Source organism: Lepeophtheirus salmonis, chromosome 4, assembly GCF_016086655.4.
Source record: "Lepeophtheirus salmonis chromosome 4, UVic_Lsal_1.4, whole genome shotgun sequence".
NCBI classification, from domain to species: domain Eukaryota; kingdom Metazoa; phylum Arthropoda; class Copepoda; order Siphonostomatoida; family Caligidae; genus Lepeophtheirus; species Lepeophtheirus salmonis.
In genome coordinates, this window is record NC_052134.2 from 42,168,621 (window position 1) to 42,186,908 (window position 18,288).

Genomic DNA, 18,288 nt, shown 5'->3' on the forward strand with positions numbered 1-18,288 from the left:
TTTTGTATGGGTCCTCTTTCGAACCTGGTCAGGCTAAAAAGGGGTGCCGATGCTAATGATATACTCAAAAAACATAAATCTTTTTTTGCAGCTGAAGGACACAAGATAAGAGGTTGAGTTATAAATCAAAAAGCGATTGGCGTCTCAAAAAACAACTTGTGAAAATTACAATTTCGTTTATTTCAGGTACAAAAGAATGAACTTCCAATTAAATATTGGATTCTTAAACAAAATAAAGTTTGTAGAAATTTGTATGCTAATTCGTTTGCATATCAATTTGACAAATCAAAATTGATGTTTAATTGAAGTATCTATCCTTTTCTGAATAATTTCTGAATTTATTTCATTTTTTGACTCTTTTTTCATATCAAACATAATTTTCAATTTTTAAGAAGAAATGCACAAAACGATGTACTTTGTAAATAAAATTTAAAAGTTTTCTCGTACAATACAGTATTTTCCATTTACAGAACATTATATTAAATAATTTTAGCAATATTATTTTTTTTGAGAACGTTATCTGCCATAACTTTTTGTTTGTTTTTTTGTACGTAGAGAAAAAATATTGGTAGTTTTTGTTTTTCTTTACGATGTCAATAACTGTTATTAGCTATTTTTTGCAAAATTAGTAAAAACAAAGTTTTTGGCGTTTTTGGATGGTGGTTTTTTAGCATTTAAATTGCATTTTTGCAAAATTAGATCATTGTATATAAATTACAAGCACCTATTTGAACTTAACATGAAATTTTACAAAGTCAATAAACTGATTTTTATGTGGTTTACTGATTTTTTTTCTCTCCCAAAATGTATCTAACCTTTAAAAAGAATAAAAATACTCCAAAAATTCAAATTGAAAATTCTCGCAAAACAGATTTGATACGGAAAAAATAAATACAGATTCGTGATTAACTTGTCATGTAATATTAGAATTCCATATGAAGTTCAAAAATTTTGTGAAAAAGTAGTATTTTTTTAGCTTGATACCTTTACTTTGTGGAACTCTTAGATAAATATGTATATATAGGAATTTCAAGTTAAAGACTTATTTGAAAAATAAAATAGGAAGTGTTGTTATTACATATTGTATTGTAAATAAAAAAGGAAGTAATTATATAATTTTGTGAAATCCAACTACAATTTACATTAGATGAAGGCCACCAAACCAGTTAAAAAATGTTCATTCTGCTTGTAAACTAAAATTGATTAACTAAGATTAGAAAATCCAACTTCATAATGACCTTTTCGTACAAGCCCTCGTCTGGCTAAAATGGCTAAAAACTTAGACAACCAAATTTTTTGCCCCAAGTGCGTTGGCCATATAAAGGAACAGGTGGTAATCACATGGTGCCAGTTCCAAACTGTAGGCTGGATACATAATAACTTCCAATCCCAGAGTCTGGAGCTTCTGGCGTGTCATCAAAGATGAGTATGGCCTGGTGTTGTTTTGATGATGTATTGTTGTCTCCTATTAACCATTGATGGCTGCTTCTGTTTGATCGCTAGTTTCAAATGGTTGAGTTGCTCACAAGAGAGGGCAGAATTGAGCAAGGGGAAAAATCGCTCCGACCACTCTTGTGCAACACGAACCAAAGAACTATGAGTATATGTATGGAAAATTTTCTTGGTCGATTTCGACGAGTTTTTCACATTCAGGAAGTAAAAATCTAAAATATGGCGAAATTTTTACTTCGAGACTTCCATACTTGACGTTCGATAATTCATGACTGAACCGGCCAAGCACAACATACATCTACACCTTTACAACACCTTATGCTATGATCTGATGTAATTAGTTAAAAACGGGGCGGTAAATACGAAATTACTTTTTCCCCCCAACATAATATTATAAAAATTGGTTATAAAGATCATTTTCATATTTCTCAAGGTCTAAGCAATCAGGAGCTCACCTATCAATCCAAGATAAATAAAATAATTTCTTTGAGGGGAACAGGCAAGTTCTTTTATGTAGTGAAAACAAGGAAACTTGCTATCCCTCACTCAAGACATCAATGACCTATAAATATTTAACAACTAATTTTTTCCCGTAATTCGTGTTTATGTACAATCCATGTATGTATAGCATTACTTCTAAAAGTTCTTTGAATCATTTTCATGGATAAGGTGAGCAGCTCAAAACGACAATGTGTTAATTTTGTAGGAGTGGACTGAACGGAATGTATTTGCTAACAAAGGTTTTTTTCATGATAATGAAACAACGAAATGTGACGGAGACAAACTGTTTCATCTCATCCTTTGCTGTAGGAGGCATATATACAAAATATAATAAAAATATTTTATTCCAGGTAAAATTCTAAGAGTTATTCTCGCTGAATGTTGGTACATATCTTTGCACACTTTTTTTTAAAGGGGATTATAAGGTTTAGAGAAGAAGAAAAAATCAATTGTTTTCGTAACTTTCATATTATAATAAAAAATCTTTTGTCTTATTCTCTCTACTTTTTTTTAGTCCTCTAAACCTTATTATCTCCTTTTTTTTAAAGTGTACATACTAACATAGAGCGAGAATCATTTTTAGAATTTGATGGACTTTATTTTTTGTTTTATATGAAGTAGTCGTTTGTGAGTCAAGAAAATTATTTTCAGAAAAATGCTATTTGTAGGCCGCCATGGCCTTGAAGTAAAAAAACGTTTTATTCAAAATAAAGCCAATTTAGAACAAAAATAAAGAAAAGAATACAATCCAAATTTTTATTATAAATTTAATATTTAAAAGTATATTTTGGCTAATATTTTAGAAATATAGTAAAGTGTGTATTCAAATTTGGGAGGAGATAAGTTCATATATACAAAAATTGTATAAACTTAAATTGAGTTAAGAGACTGATATTGGTATCGGGATACGGCATATCAATTTATCATTCTTTGATTGTGTGGATAAGTGCAATTTGCAGAGGCGCTCTAAAGGGTTCATAAGAATAACAATCCAGTTGTAATTTTGAGAGAAATCATTCTAACTTGCTTTCGTGTTGAAGCATCACATATACAGAGTTAAGACCCAAAACTTACTGTTTCATTTAACTACCACCGTTATTTTTAATTTACAGGTTACTCTATCCAGCCAAACGACAGCCAAAACGCAATAAACAAGTTTGTTTTTTTATGTAGTCATCTAGTTAGTAAATCTAATTTGATCATGTCTTCAACTGTAAAAAAAGTCGGAACAACACCAAAAAAGGCTATTCTCCACGCCTGTGCAAGTGCTGAGTTGGCTGCAAAGACCATTGGCATCTCCAAACGGACTGCCATCAACATCAAAACTCAATTACAGCCTCATACAGCCAGGAAAACAAAACTTCTGCAGTAAAAATATGGCTTACTTCTGACCTGCCTCCATATAGACCTCCTCCAGCTCTGATCTTGAGCCCTCTGACTTTTCAGTTTGAGGCTTCATGGAGAATAATATCTGCCAAACATCTCATTCAAATTTGCATTCACTCAGAGTTGACTTCATGACAGCGTGGATGCACATGGACACGACCTTTATCGTCAACAGCTGTCAATCTGTTCACAAGCGTGTTGAGGCTGTTATTGGTTGTAAAGAGGGACATATTTGATCAAAAATATAGCTAAGTATAGTTTTTTCACATATCACAAATTGGTTATAAGTTTTATTTTCTTGATTTCATAAAAATCAATTTTTTCGAAATTAAGTTATGATACTGCAAGTTTTGGGTCCCCATTCTGGGTTTATACTATTTACCTGGGTATATAAATACAAAAAATAAAAATAAGTGATGCAGAAATTCTAAAAGCAAACTTTATTTTTAATTTAAAAGAAAATATAATTAAGCAGGTAGACAGAAAGGAGATATTGGAGAATATCTGCAAATACTCGAATGTATGTACATATATACGAATACAATATACCTACATTAAAGACCGATACATAATTAAATCTAAAGTTTGCTCGATACAAATCAATTTCATGCATTTCTCCTATAGATACATTGTTAATTAACCAATACATTGCATAACTCTTGACAAAACATATGTAGGCCGTCAACATAAAAGTGAAGCTCACTTTTATTTTGATTAAATTTGTATTTTAAATATATATATCTTGTCATTTATATTCATAAATCATTCCGAAACGCAACAAACTGAACATAAAGATTATAAAAATTATCAATAAGTTAAAAAAAAAAAAAAAAAATTATTTATTAGGAAGATTACCTTTAAATATGAAATTTTTGAAAAAATTTCAAAAATCCTTAACTATTTAATTTAAAATTAAATTTTAAAAAAAATTAAATATTAAATTTTATAATAAATAGGACAAATTCCTTAACTTGGGGTGGCTATTGTCCCTTCAGCCCACCCCTGCATATTCCTGATAAGGCATGAATAGAGCATGTAGAAATAGTCAAATTAAATTGAGCTAATTTCGTGATGGAATTTGAACTGCATGCATACATAACTACATATGCAGTTTCAGTCGATAAGTGGTAGTAGCTTTATAGTTGTTGTTTTTTTAAGCTATTGGGTCTTACTTACCATTCCATTATGTTAATTGTTGTTTTTCTTTAGAGCTCATCTACAATTATTGTATTGGTAAAAGGTATTCAAACATACAAAAGTGTTTATTGTATCAGACGTGAAAAGAGGACCACACATTAAATGACATCATCAAAACAGGGTAACTTTCATTTTAAGCATCATTTCAATTATAAAAGTCTAGTGCAGAATGGTTAAGTTAAAAAAAAACCCAAAATCAAAAGGGTACCCCTGACAATTTGAAAATGTTTTGGAGGAAAGAAGAATATTGCTATATGTTATTAGATCAGCTTCAATCTGCTGTTAAAAAGAAAGAAAGGAGAAAAGGATATAAACAAGGGCATTTCCTAGAATTACTCCGATATCGATCCCCAATTCTACTCCGAGTCCAACCAGGACTTACAATTTCAACTCTGGAACAAATCCAAAAGGGTTACGCTTTATCTTTTAATCAATCAGGTTTTGAATATATTTAGGAAAGGAATAAAATAGTAATTAAACCCACAAAGGGAAAGAAAATTCCTTCTTCATATTACCAATTACAAATTAACGAACCAGCTAAAAAACACAACGGATTTACATAATTGCATTATGTTAACTGATATATGTATACTTGGATCTTAAATAAAGAAGGGAATAAAGAAACTCTTACTATGATGCTGCTTCTTCCCAAAGCAGTATGATTGTATTGTTGTTAAATATTGGAATTAAAATTGGTCTGTTCCATTCTTTTCCAGTGACTTTTATCTATCCTTTTGAAACATTCACTAAAAGGCATCATTTTTACTAATATTTATAGTAAAGTATCTCAGTTTACCAATTTAATTAGTTGTGCAAAACTTTAAATATCTTTCAAGCAAGCTAATAGTTCGTCAGAATTAATAATTTAGGCTTAATTAAAGTATTTATTATACATATAAATTTAATTATGGGTAGCAATGGATTGATGAGTATGTCACTTACTGATATATATTATGATTAGGACTGTGGAACACGGTGAACAAGAGAAGAGGATGGCAGCAAGGCAAATGCTACTATTGATTAAAGTTTATTTTTTTAAATAGACTCCCTAGTATTCTATGATTTTGGAGGATAGCATATGAAGTGTTTCTGCTCTAGAAATGAGAATTTTCTACATTGCAAATTAAACTAGATTTTTTATGCGCATTTAAATAATAATGTTATATTGATTATATCGCACAGAGATAGGCAGATAACATTAAGTTCTATATTATTACAAGGAAATGTTGCCACAACAATGATTTGCCAAGGAATGAACCAAAAAGAAAAAAGGAGGACACGTAACAATATTTTTTTCCTTTTATTATCTCAAAACGGTTATTTATCCATACTTTTTGCTCAGCTTTAATGAAGATGTCATTCAGCAAAGATTATTCTATGGGACGGTTTTTGCATCCGATTTCGGCGATTACTTAAAGTAAGCATACCTACAATAAAGTATTTTCGCATAAAGTTATCATTCTTGAAGTTAGCCATTTTGAAGGAAACATAAACAACAACATTTCAGGAGAATATCAACCTTTGCTCTTTTACAACTGGATTTTTTTTTAAGTCAATGAAATTTCCTGAAGATTTTTGTGAAATTTGAAAATAGAAACTTAGTAAAATCTATGACGTTCGTGACTTCTCTATAAAAACGTGGCATGTTGTTCTTTTTGTTGTATCTTCCAGCTTCTCTTTTGAAAAGAAACAGAAAAAATGTCTAAAATCAGTTGTAATTAGCCTATTCTTCACTAATATGGAATTATTATTCCATAAATGTTGTGAATTGTTCACAAATTAACTTCAAACTCAACAAATAAACATTCAAAGCTCTCATTAGGAGAAAAAAATCTAACATCGACAGTTGACAACAATAAACAGTATACATTTTTTTGTGAGTGAGACAATACCGTGATGGATCCCTCTTGATAAAATCAATTTCAGGAAGTAAAAGATAAACTTTGCTTCATCATAAAAACATTAAGTTGCAAAAAAACAGAATTTTGATTTCCTTGTTATAAAAGATTTCTAAGAGAGATAAAGTAATCTCTTTATAAAGAAAGCAAGACTTAAAACCAACTTAATTTCCCCTATTATTTATACTAGTGTTTTACATAAGAAGAAATATTGAGTATAGATTATGGAATAATCTAACGAATTAATTATAGTCTAACAATTTATATTGTGAAAGTTATAAAAAAATACATCATCTATTAATACGTAAAAGTAAGTTGATTTACATATAATACATAAAGGAAAATGTTACTGAGTAGAATTATTGTTTATAAGTATGTTGCTGGGGATTTTAAATCAGGAACAAGTTCATACCTCAACATTTTGGCAACCCTGTTATATTTATTTATAAAAGTGTGCGCATCATATTCCAGGACAAAACCGTATTAGAAAAATACATAATCCTTGATATATATTCTCTGAATACAAATGCCATGAGGCTTTTATTGTGTGACTCTATACCGGGAGCACTTCAAGGACGCAAATAAAATAATGTTAAAAGATTTGGTGTTATTCTAGAATTTTAAATTGGTGCATTTTGTCCAAATCCAGTAATTGTAACTGGATTTAATCTGGAAAACCCTACATTTTAAATGCCTTTATGTTTTAAGCAAAGGAAATGTGACTTTCTAGCTTTTCCTGGATCTGAACCCATGGGACTACTATATATCGGGCGTCTTGACGAGAAAGTCAAATAAACGTACACAAAACACTGTTAACTACTGGGGAGCTTCCATTCTCGAGGCAGTGGCCAACATGGGCAAGGAGTTCCTCATCAAGGCTTGTGCCAGGCTCAGGGCCTAGTTGGAGGCTGTGATTGAAACTGAGGGTGGTTGGTTTGAGTGATTGACTTCACTATATGTAGATCCCATCATGTAAGAGAAAAAGATTTATCAATTGCAGAATTAATTTTGTAGAATAAAATGCAATATAGAATATCTTTAAATTTTCCGGATATAAAATCCCTTCCCTGTATGTATACGTAAGTACTTATTAATCATTATTATTTTAGGATCTTGAGTGGATTTCTATATTCCAGGCTTAGATATTGAGCAAAAAAATGAGTGCTGTTTATGATTTTCCATCATTTTTGAGCTCCTGAACGGAAAATTAAGAGGACAGCTTCTTTTTTTCCTTTTTTATGTTCTCAAAAGTAAATATAGCTAACTACAAAACTTTCATGATTCACAATGGACATTCCACGAAAAAAATACTAGTAGTCGCCTCACATTTAATAGAAAATGATCAAATGAACGGAACAAATTGTGTTCTGGCCCAACAAGAAATAGTTTTTTGCTTTAATCTCGCTCAATTTTTTATCCCTATTTCTACCCAACACTCAGAATATCAAATAATACAATGAGAAACGGAATAAATATACATTAAACGAGAATATACAAATAGTACAAAGTAAGGGGAAGCAGGTGTCATCGTTTAAAAAGGCTATAAATTGTAAATATTTTTTTGATACTTTATTATAAAATACATATATATATATATGTGAGTGGAATTACGGTCAATCCTTAGATTACGAGTACAGTTGACAATCGAATTACCTCACTAACGAAAGATTCTTACATAGGATTTTGTTTTCAGCTCTCGATATTTGTTTATGCTTCTTTTCTCTTCATAGTGTTTTAAACACTGATTGATGGAATTCGAATAAGCCCTTGTTAAGCTGTGAAAAGGTCCCAAAAGTTATTCAATAATAGTTCCATGATAGGAAATATGAATTTGCTAATTATCAATTGATTTCGTAAGAAATGTTGCGAAATACAATAAAGGTAACGACATTTTGGATAGATCCCACTACTGAATTCATAAACAGTCTTTTTTTTCACGTTTTGGAACTCTATTTTTAAGCGGGGAAAAGGGAGTTCCAGCTTAAAATACATTGATGACGTAGTTTTTCAAGAAAAAAAAGAACGACTAGAAATACAGTCCTAAGATCGATCCAACACTACTTAAGAGCAATACAGGTGAAAGAAAAGAACTGCACGTGATTAAAACACATGTTTCCTTTAAAAATATGTTAACCAACTATGCCATTGAAAATATTCATTCATTATTATAATTTATTTATTCCAGCTCCAGTTTTAGCAACCTTCACAAAATTTAAAAAAGTATATGGATAAATAAAAACTGCAAGCCCAAAAGTCAATATTTTTAGTATATAACTACACTTGCTCAAGTCCTAAGATGCTGAATCGTTTCGAAATAAGTGGCCTTTTTTATAGGTGAGAGCATGGGTTTTCAAAATATGGACCGTATGTTTTATTCAATAAATATCTTTACTTTTAAAACTATCTTTGTTAGAAGGAGTTGATGGAACGCAGATTATAATACAATACAGTTTCAGAAGGGAAGGAAGTAAAAACATTGATAAGCCTTCCATTAAACTAAACAAAATCACTTTTCATGCAAATTAAAAATTAATACAACATTGTACAATATATAAGAATAAAATTGAACATATGTTAGCTAAGGAGTAGTATTCTTTTTAGTTGAACAATGAAAGCAAGAAATGACACGGACCTTTTGTGCATATTCAATTGATTCACAGTGTTTAAATGTTCAAATATTGGAAATTTATTACTCCCATTCTCACATACAAATTATCATTCTATCTCATTCAACTTGGCATTCAAAAAGATAAATAAAATGACCTAAAATCAGTTCAGTTACGCCACTCTTGACAATTGTTGCACTACTCTTCATTAAATAGTAAGTAATTTTTTATAGCTTTACAATATCTAATCCGTGTACTACAAATCAAACGTTCAATTTATCAATATAAGACAAGATTTGTAAATAAATCGACAGCTGCAAAAAAATACAGGATTATTTGAGTTTTGGAGATACATAGTTTGTATAAAGTAATGTTCCTAGTGACACTTTTTTTGTCCATTAGGGGCGATAAGTATACTTGAATAGTATTTAACAACTAACTACAGGGCCTCCATGAATTCAAACTTTTAACTAAATGAACAAGGTAAATTATGCGAAGGGAAGAGAAAGCTTTACATGTACGGCAAAGAGGAAATTATAAATTAACGTCATCTGTGGTATCATAAGAAGCAACATCTCGTGCGGAAAAAAAAGGCCGAGATAACAGGCGCGTTTCGTTAATTTTTCTTAAAGTTTCAGAAATACTATTGCTCATTTAGATGTTAATGTACAAAATTGCTTTATTTGTCAGCTGTCGATTTCAGGAAACTATCACAAGATGTAAATTTTGAATACTGGCATATTTTCATTGTCATTGCATCTCTCGACCTTTCATTCATAAAGAGATTTTAAAGAAGGGCGCATATTAGTTGTTTGTTGATCAATTATGTCAATATTTTTAACTGTTCAACTATTCTACATTTTATAAGCAAGGATATGTTTTAACCACGTAACAAAAAATAATCAATTGGAGCTCAACAATTTAATATTCAGAACATTAAAAGGGCCTAGAGAACAAAAATCAACAGCTGGCATTAAAATACGATTCTAGCAAAAATAAAATTCAGAGGGGAACATTGCCTGATGGTGCATACAGCAAATCTAATCACTTTAAATTCGTGGTCTTAATTTTTCTATCTCAATATATTGACCGATTTTTCCCCGATCTCAATCAAAGAACCGACTTTCTTTTATTAATTTTTTTTTAAATATTCATTATTTAGAAGGGTCATTTTTGGTCCAAAACGAAGAAGCCAATTTGAAAATAAAAAATATTCCTATTATTTATTAGCGACTAAAAACTTGTTCATCTCATTAAAACTAATTTTGTGAATCGAGTTTTATATTTTTTTCACCCATTAATAAACAAATAAATGTTTTTTAAACTTTTTCTCTGTCATCAGGAAAGGGTGGTCTTTTGCCTCAAACTGCCGCACAAATTTGCAGTTCATTACATTTTCTATTTACTAGCAACTACAAACTGTTTCATCTCATAAAAACTAATTGTGTCTATCTGTTTTTACATTTTATTCACAATTGAATAAAAATTTTCAAGGTTTCCATAAATAAAAAAAAAAAAACTCGCTATTAATTAGAAGGGATATTTTGGGCCAAAAACGTCGAAACTAATTCGCAAGTAATTTTAAGTCATTAAATGAGCTATAAATTGTAACTTTCTCTTTAATTTTTGCAATGACAATATAGTTTAAACCATCTAGAACATTATTTGTGTAAATTTTTTGTAATTTCTTGAAGAAAAATTCATCAAATTAATTATTTAGAAAATGTATATACTTTTATGCGTCATGAAACTTTGTGTCGATCCGAGTAACTTAATACTTGGGGAGAAAAAGATTAGAATACTCCCTCTTTTTGACTTATCTATCAAATGATATCAGTTCTACTTTCTTTATTAGACGGTGCGCGCTCCAGCATTTATTAGTTTTTGCACCCTTGCAAAATCCATTCACAATTTCTTGAATTAAATAAGCTGTTAATTATATGAAAATAAACATTTTTTTTTTTTGTAAAATACTTTTTTTAAATGTCACATAACAAAAAAGTGTTACTTCATATGGAAAACTTTGAGTACTAAATAGGCGGGGGCTCCCTCAAAAATATATTAATATACGTTCATTTCTATTGTAAAGCCCCAACTTGGTTCAATCTTTACTATCTTAATTTTCGTTTTGGACGATACCCAGTAATGTACATATAACATAAAAATAAAGTAAAACAGAGTGCTTTCGGGGAGCAAAAACAATAATAATGAATGATTTAGTACACTCTTTTACTTGTTGTTACAAAAAAATTGTATTCCTACAGTTTACATTAAAATAATAATTTATTCGTGATGAATTCAAACATAAATAGTTTCTTTCTGTTACCCTCTTTTGTATAATAAACTATCTGAGGAGGATTTTTGAAAATAGAGATTTTTCATGAAGAAACTGATTCAAATGAAATAAGAGTTTTTGTTTTTTCTGCAGGTAACGAACATTGACTTTTTTTACGTATATTTTAACGGGAATTTGAACAATATTTATACCCCTATTCATTACAAACTACTTAACATTTTAATATCACAATTATTTTATCTGACCCAGGAATTGTCTTTGAAGTCCATTTACATAGAGTACCTTTCCTTCTATAGGTACGACCGAGACGCAAACCTACGCATAATTTCTCCCCATCACTTTGTCCGTTGATCTATTCCGTTCTATAAAAAAATAAGACTTTTTCCTAGTTCTTTAAGCCTAATGAGTAAGAAAATATAGTTTTAACCTTCCTATGTTTAATTTATAATTAGGTTGACTGATATTTTTGATAAATGTAGAAAGTTGTAGTTATTAGAAAGAAAGATTAATTAGAGTACATACTTCTAAACAGATTGTGTGATTTAAAATCCCAAAAATTACAATTACAATTTAATTTGACTCATTTTAGAATATGTAAACATGTAGATAAGGAAATGTTAAATTAGTTATAGGACAAGTAATTATTAATTTTGCTTTCAAAATATGAAATTCATATTACACATGAGTGTATGACATTATTTCAGAAATACATATATCCTATTAAATACATATGTATATACTTATATAGTGTGACCTCTGCATTCTTCTACGAAATGTTGCATATACTTTAGAAAAAAAGAAACAAATAGCAAATCATTGATATATATTATTAAGGTGCAGGAATAGTACACCTTAAGTTATACGTGACAAACTTTGTGTTAAGGCTTCATAATTATTAAAAGATAAATTAAATGTTTGTCAAAATGAAAAAAAGTAATTTTATAAAACAACTAGTTTTAAGGAATTATATAATGATTTTGGGACAAACCCCAAAAACATTTTACCTAAAGACATTAAATTTATTGATGTATACGATTGTATATTTTAATTCTGTTTAAAATAATATTATCATAAATAGTTATTCTTCGTATGCTATATGTCATATAGATAAATTAATGAGTGTTCTTTTGCAGAAAAATATTATTTTATAAATACAGCACAGTAGTATGTGGTTCGAATTTTTACCATTGTAGTACATTAAATAAATTAAATAGTAAACAAATACGACAGCAATTGCAATGGAAGAAGTAACAATCACTTCTCAGTTATCAATTAATTATCATTCCACATTCGATCATTGGACTATTCATATTTGAAAATATTCTTGGATTAACGAACAAGTATAATATTTTGCAAGAGCAGTGACCGCCCCATAGAATTGGCCCAACCATACGAACCATAATTAAACAAATTAGATGATTACATATATGAAACAAAAAATTTGGAGCTGTTTCTTTAGTCATTAAATATGTATATATATTTGTTCAATAAATTAATTAATTGATGGAATTAAACACTGACAAAGAAATTTACATGAATGTTAGTTTTACAAAATGAATGAAATTGTAGTCAAATTATCCTTCTTCATAGTAAATTTGATTAAAAGAATATGTAGGGTTGTAATATTTGTATTCTTTGATAAATAGCACTTAAGACAATTATTATCATCGAAGTTACATATTAATTTGTCATTATATCATATTAGAAAAATAACTTCAAAGTTTGTCGAAGGAGCTTATAAGTGACTTGTTATGGCTCTCATAAATTGGCTTGAGATCGATTGGAAGTATTAATTCAAAGGCCAATATATACAAATCTGAAGATTCGAGTCCCTCAAGTGCACTTATTCCATTAGAATCGTTTTCGTGTTTTTGTATTATATAATTTATTTAAAGTACAACAACGCAAAAGGTTTGATCCACATACTACTGTGTTCTGATAATGTTTATTAATAAATAAATTTAATATGAAATATATATCTGCAAAATAACACTCATTAATTTACTTATATGACATATACTCGTATAGTATATGAACAATACCTATTTATCATAATATCCTTTTAAATCAAATTGAAATATATAATCGCAAATGTCTCAAATGGTCTTTGGCAAAAATAAATCTGCCAAAAGTCCCCTCACGGTCTTCAATATACTCGTATGCCGAAAATATATATATTGTTTGGATACACAATGTAGTCCCAACCTTTTTTCCCCTAAATCAGTTGGAAAATAACCAATTTTTAATGATAAATGCTCTATTATAATATTTAGTATAAAATATGGTTATATGTTAGGGATGGGACGATTAATCAGAATTGGAGAAAAGGGTGTTTTTTCTTAAATTGGAATCGGCATCGGGAAAATAATATTAAATTTGCGATTCTGACTCTTGTGGAATATTATTTATTAATGGTATTGAGCTATTTATTGCTTTTCTAAGTTACAAAAATAAATTATTAAATGTATCAATCAGCATATAAAAAACGAACACGTGAATTTGTTACATTAGTCTTATAATTTTATAAATATTGTCAAATAATAATTTATCAGAAAAAATGTTCGAAAACTGAGAGGGAGGTAACAAATGGAACAACAAACACAAATTTAACGTGAACAAGTGTTCTTAACATATACAGTCGGTGCAGATATTGTTATTTTAGGGGAATCAGTTTTGTAAAAGGATCTAGAAAAGCTCGTCTTGGCAACATTTGGAGGTTTTCCGTGGAATTGCTGGCCCTGGAAAAATTTGCCTTGGAAAAAGCTCGCTGGGGAGAGAAATATTATTAAATAAAATAAAGGAAGGCGATTTATTTTATCAATTGTAATTCTTAGAAATTTATAACTAAATTGTATTTTTAACTATTATTTTAAATATTAAAGAATGGAAATTGCCATCAGAGTTTTTTGAAATCGCCCCATCACTAGTGTATGTGCTCATATAGACGGCGCTATGAAAATTATTCTCAGAACAAGCTACTGACTGTCACACTCCCTTGCGGATAATATTATTATGGTTCAAGTACAATTGGCCGAAAAAAAAATTTCAAAAGAAAATTCGCCGAAGTTATATTTCGGCGATTTACATTTTGCCGAATGGAACTTTCCAAAATACCAAGAGCTTGTTGGAAATACGGTAGAGTGGAATTTACTATTTACATACATATTTCTACTTTAAAAAAAAACACAGAAATATAAAAATCAATTTCTACCCTTTTCTTTTTTTTCGTTGATGTTTTCTTCCTCACATATCACTTTGCAATCTACTTTATGCTTCTCAACCTTTCTTCTAAAAATATGTAGAAATTCGACAACCCACAAAAAAATTGTGGGAATTTATGGTATTCATTATGAGATTTTTTGCTCATTTGCAACCTTGATTTTCAAAAATAAAAGAAAAATTTGTCAAAACTTTATGAAGTTTTGGAATGCTACTGGTACCTTGGGACATGTGAAGATTAATTGATACCTTTTTGATGAATATGTACACATATTTAGCTGATTTAAAACAGATAGAGTCAATTGACTATACTCAATTTTTTTAATTGTTCCAAAAAGGAGTCGCTGTTTTGGAGAAACCAGAGTGAGATATGAACAAACATCACTCTAATCTATCACCGACTTTTTCAGATATATGTACCGACAAATTTCCTTTGCAACTTTATTCGAAGTCTCTTTGACGAATGTAATGAAAGACTATCAAAAACGCATTCATGTCTTCGTCTTTTTTATCCTTAAGACCTCTTTACATCTACAAATAAACTTAAAAAATCAAACAGTCCCACCTAATAACATTTTGTCAAAGGTGGAGCCAGGCAAAGTAATAATTTTGTTCTTCTTTATATTGCAAAATATTTGCACTCCTGTAGTGTACATATGTATAATATTTTATAAAATACCATTTTCTTGTCTTATTTTCTCGTGTAAAGGGTGTCTTACCTAAGCCCTAAGTCATGAAACTTATTGATTAGGAAAGGCAAGAATAACCTATTATTTTATTCGATAATAAAATAAATATTTATTTGAACTTTGCCTCATACATACAATATTTCCGATGGGAGTTAGCCAAAATATATCTCAATCATTTTCACAATAAATTCGTTTCTTAATCCTTAAAAACCAACAACTCTATTTCAAGATGATTTTAACAGCATGAGAGACCGCAAAGAGGTGTTGTTAGTCCTCCTTGAAATATGCCCACGAGAAATCTGAGGACTCCAATTGAAAACGATGAAAATACTTAAAAAATTGAGACTTAATATTAAGAACTTTGAACATGAAATATAAGGACTTTCTCCAACCTTAATAAAAGATAAGAGGTGACAAATTTAACCTTGACTAAAAATACAAGTGGATGTGATGGGGATACCATTTATTAAATAGTTGTTAGTTGCATGTTTATCAATTATAAGTGATTTGGAGACGTAGTAATGACTACATAATTTGTTATAACTCAATGACTGAACAATATTACTTAACAACTCCCAAGTTTTCAAATAGAGATTAATTCATTCCATTTTCTTATCATTTTAAATATATACATAATATATGGTATGTGTTAATATACAAATGATATTTCATTTGTATATTTAAAAATTATTGTTATTTTATATATTTTTTAAATCTTTATTAAAATAAGTATGTTAATACTACTTGATATGTACACATAAAGATAGTTCTTACCTCTTTGGTTTTTCAGAATTATGGGATTCAAATTAATGAAACACATGAAGACTAAAAGACAAGCTAACAACTGATTGTAAAAACTGTTCCTATTATTTTTTATAAATATATTCCAAAAGTATGCGCTTATTTTGAGGGAAGGAGTAACCCTTCTCTCACTCATTTTCTACTTCTTCCCTCGCTTTTTCTTTACTTGACTAATAAAAAGGGACGACACGGAATTACTCAAATTTGTTTAAATACAATTCCCGAATCAAAAATTATAATTTTTTTAGATGAGTGATCGAGTATTATAAATAAAAAACGAAAAATTACCTGGTTTGTATTTTTTATCAGGTATTTTAGGAGCGATATTAAATCTATTTTTAAGGGGGTATCACTACTAAGCTTGGAAGGATTTGTATAAAATATGACCTACCGATATCCTAAAAATAAAAGAAGCCGAAAATTAACTTGGTAATCCTGACAACTTGAAGAATTTTTGAGAGAAGAGTAGCTTAGCTGCCAGGACGTTTTATTAGATCAGCTACGAGCAGCTATGAAAGTAAGTAAATAAATATTTTAAACACTTCTAAACATTGAAGGAGAGGAGATTTTTTTTTTTTTAAGAGGGCTACAAAATTATCATGCCGAAATTGTTCCCCCGCCCCCCTCTGCTCTCCCGTCTAGTATGCTTCTGCTAATGTATCACTATTATATGTAAATATTGTTTTTATATTAGGCAAATGAGATAGATAAATTGACAGAGGTTCTCTGAATGTTCGTTCTTCCATTGCAAATAAGGAAAAGGAACAATTTATTGGTATGGACGACGATACGAATCCTTGAAGACTCTTAGAGAATACTATGAATAGAAATATTAACCTTGGAACCGTCAAGTATATAAAAAATCAAAGCGAAATTTTTTTCTGACTTTTTGTACACAATCCAATCAGGACCTCCAAAAGTAAATAAGTAATATTTCCAATCCAAGTCTCGCAAGATTTAAAAAAAAACATATCTGGTGAAGCTGTTAGTATAAAGCAAGATCTATTGGAAAGCAAGCTGGAGCTTGAAAATATTATCTAGAGAAGTAAAAATAACAACATGTTTCATGGAGACATTGGAAAACTCCATATCCAGAAAGAATATTTAGTAAAAAGTATTATTTTTGCAATATGAATTTGCCCTTATGTTTCGGGGTTGTGCAAAAGAATGTCAACTTAAGAATGTTGATTTTGTAGTAATCGGCTCTTTTATTGACTCAAAATAATTAGTAAGCAACTTCTAAAATTAATCTGAAGATCAGTTCAACAGAAAGTGAGACAATCAAATTATTATTGAAGATTATATGCCAGATACGAAGGCAGAAACATTAATTTCGTTGAATACGCCTAATGTAAGGCTTAAAAAAACACTCACATGAACTCACTCAAGCGACTCTTACATAACAACTGTTCGTCCAAAATGGCTGACAATTTGGTGTTTAACTGTCAACAGATTCTAGATGGATGTGACTAGCTTTTATTTACAAGTGCTGCCTTCTCCTCGTTGAAAAAAAGGAGAACTTTTACGACCACCCTTGTACTTTTGACCTAACTTTGAAGAAGTAAATCAGATAGTCCAATCACGTGGAGAATGCCTGAAGTAGCTATTAAATCATAACAACGAGTCAATAGCTTAAATTAACAACAGTGCAAGAAGTCTACACATATATTTGAGTATGAGAACAGCTATTTCCATGTTTACCCCGATATTTGTAGTTCGATGTAAGTAATTACAATTTTCGAAGTACATAATGTCGTATGGACCGAAGGTGGTCCTCATACAAGTTCAGTAAATTCAGGGAATTATATAACATAATTCATAAACTATCAAGAACGCATTAAGGCGGGTTACAACATCCATCGTGAATGTACATTTCTAGGTGTATAATATGTATGTTTAGAAGCAGCATAAAAATGTCCTGGAAAAACTTTTTATGAGAATCTATTCTGTAAAATTAATTTTTTTCAAAAGATCCTTCTTTAAATTATTTTATTTATATTTTTTTAACTAATTAATCGGGAGCCCCACTATTTAGGATTATATTTGAACACTAATAATAAATTACTAAGCTATTTTCTTTCAGCAACTCTTGATTTTTTATGTTAGAAGTTGGAATAGAAAGAGAAAAGAAGAATAAATCAAATTCGAAGTTGGAGTAGACAATGACTAATGACTGTAATGAGTAAAGAAGTTGATAATTCTGTAGTGAAAAACGCGTGCAAGGAGAAGAGGGGGGGGGGATG

The 18,288-nt window shown here is 29.7% G+C and overlaps 1 protein-coding gene and 1 long non-coding RNA gene across 4 annotated transcripts in view; one reads left to right on the plus strand and one right to left on the minus strand.

Annotated features, from left to right (window-relative positions):
• The window catches only part of LOC121115968 (zwei Ig domain protein zig-8), an 80,557-nt gene extending 64,422 nt beyond the window's left edge, over nucleotides 1–16,135 (minus strand). The window contains exon 1 of the mRNA XM_040710155.2: nucleotides 16,019–16,135. The gene's annotated coding sequence lies outside the window, so the exon portion shown is untranslated. The remainder of the gene's footprint in view (nucleotides 1–16,018) is intronic.
• LOC121115969 (uncharacterized) lies at nucleotides 13,795–16,332 on the plus strand. Of its 3 annotated transcripts, none has more exons than XR_005863736.2 (3): nucleotides 13,865–14,159; nucleotides 14,219–14,471; nucleotides 16,035–16,332. It is a non-coding gene; the product is annotated as an uncharacterized lncRNA (long non-coding RNA). The 3 variants fall into 3 exon arrangements; XR_011779849.1 differs by lacking the exon at nucleotides 16,035–16,332 and adding an exon at nucleotides 14,639–15,432; XR_011779848.1 differs by lacking the exon at nucleotides 16,035–16,332 and having other exon boundaries at nucleotides 13,795–14,159; nucleotides 14,219–15,367.
• Nucleotides 16,333–18,288: the final 1,956 nt, after the last annotated feature.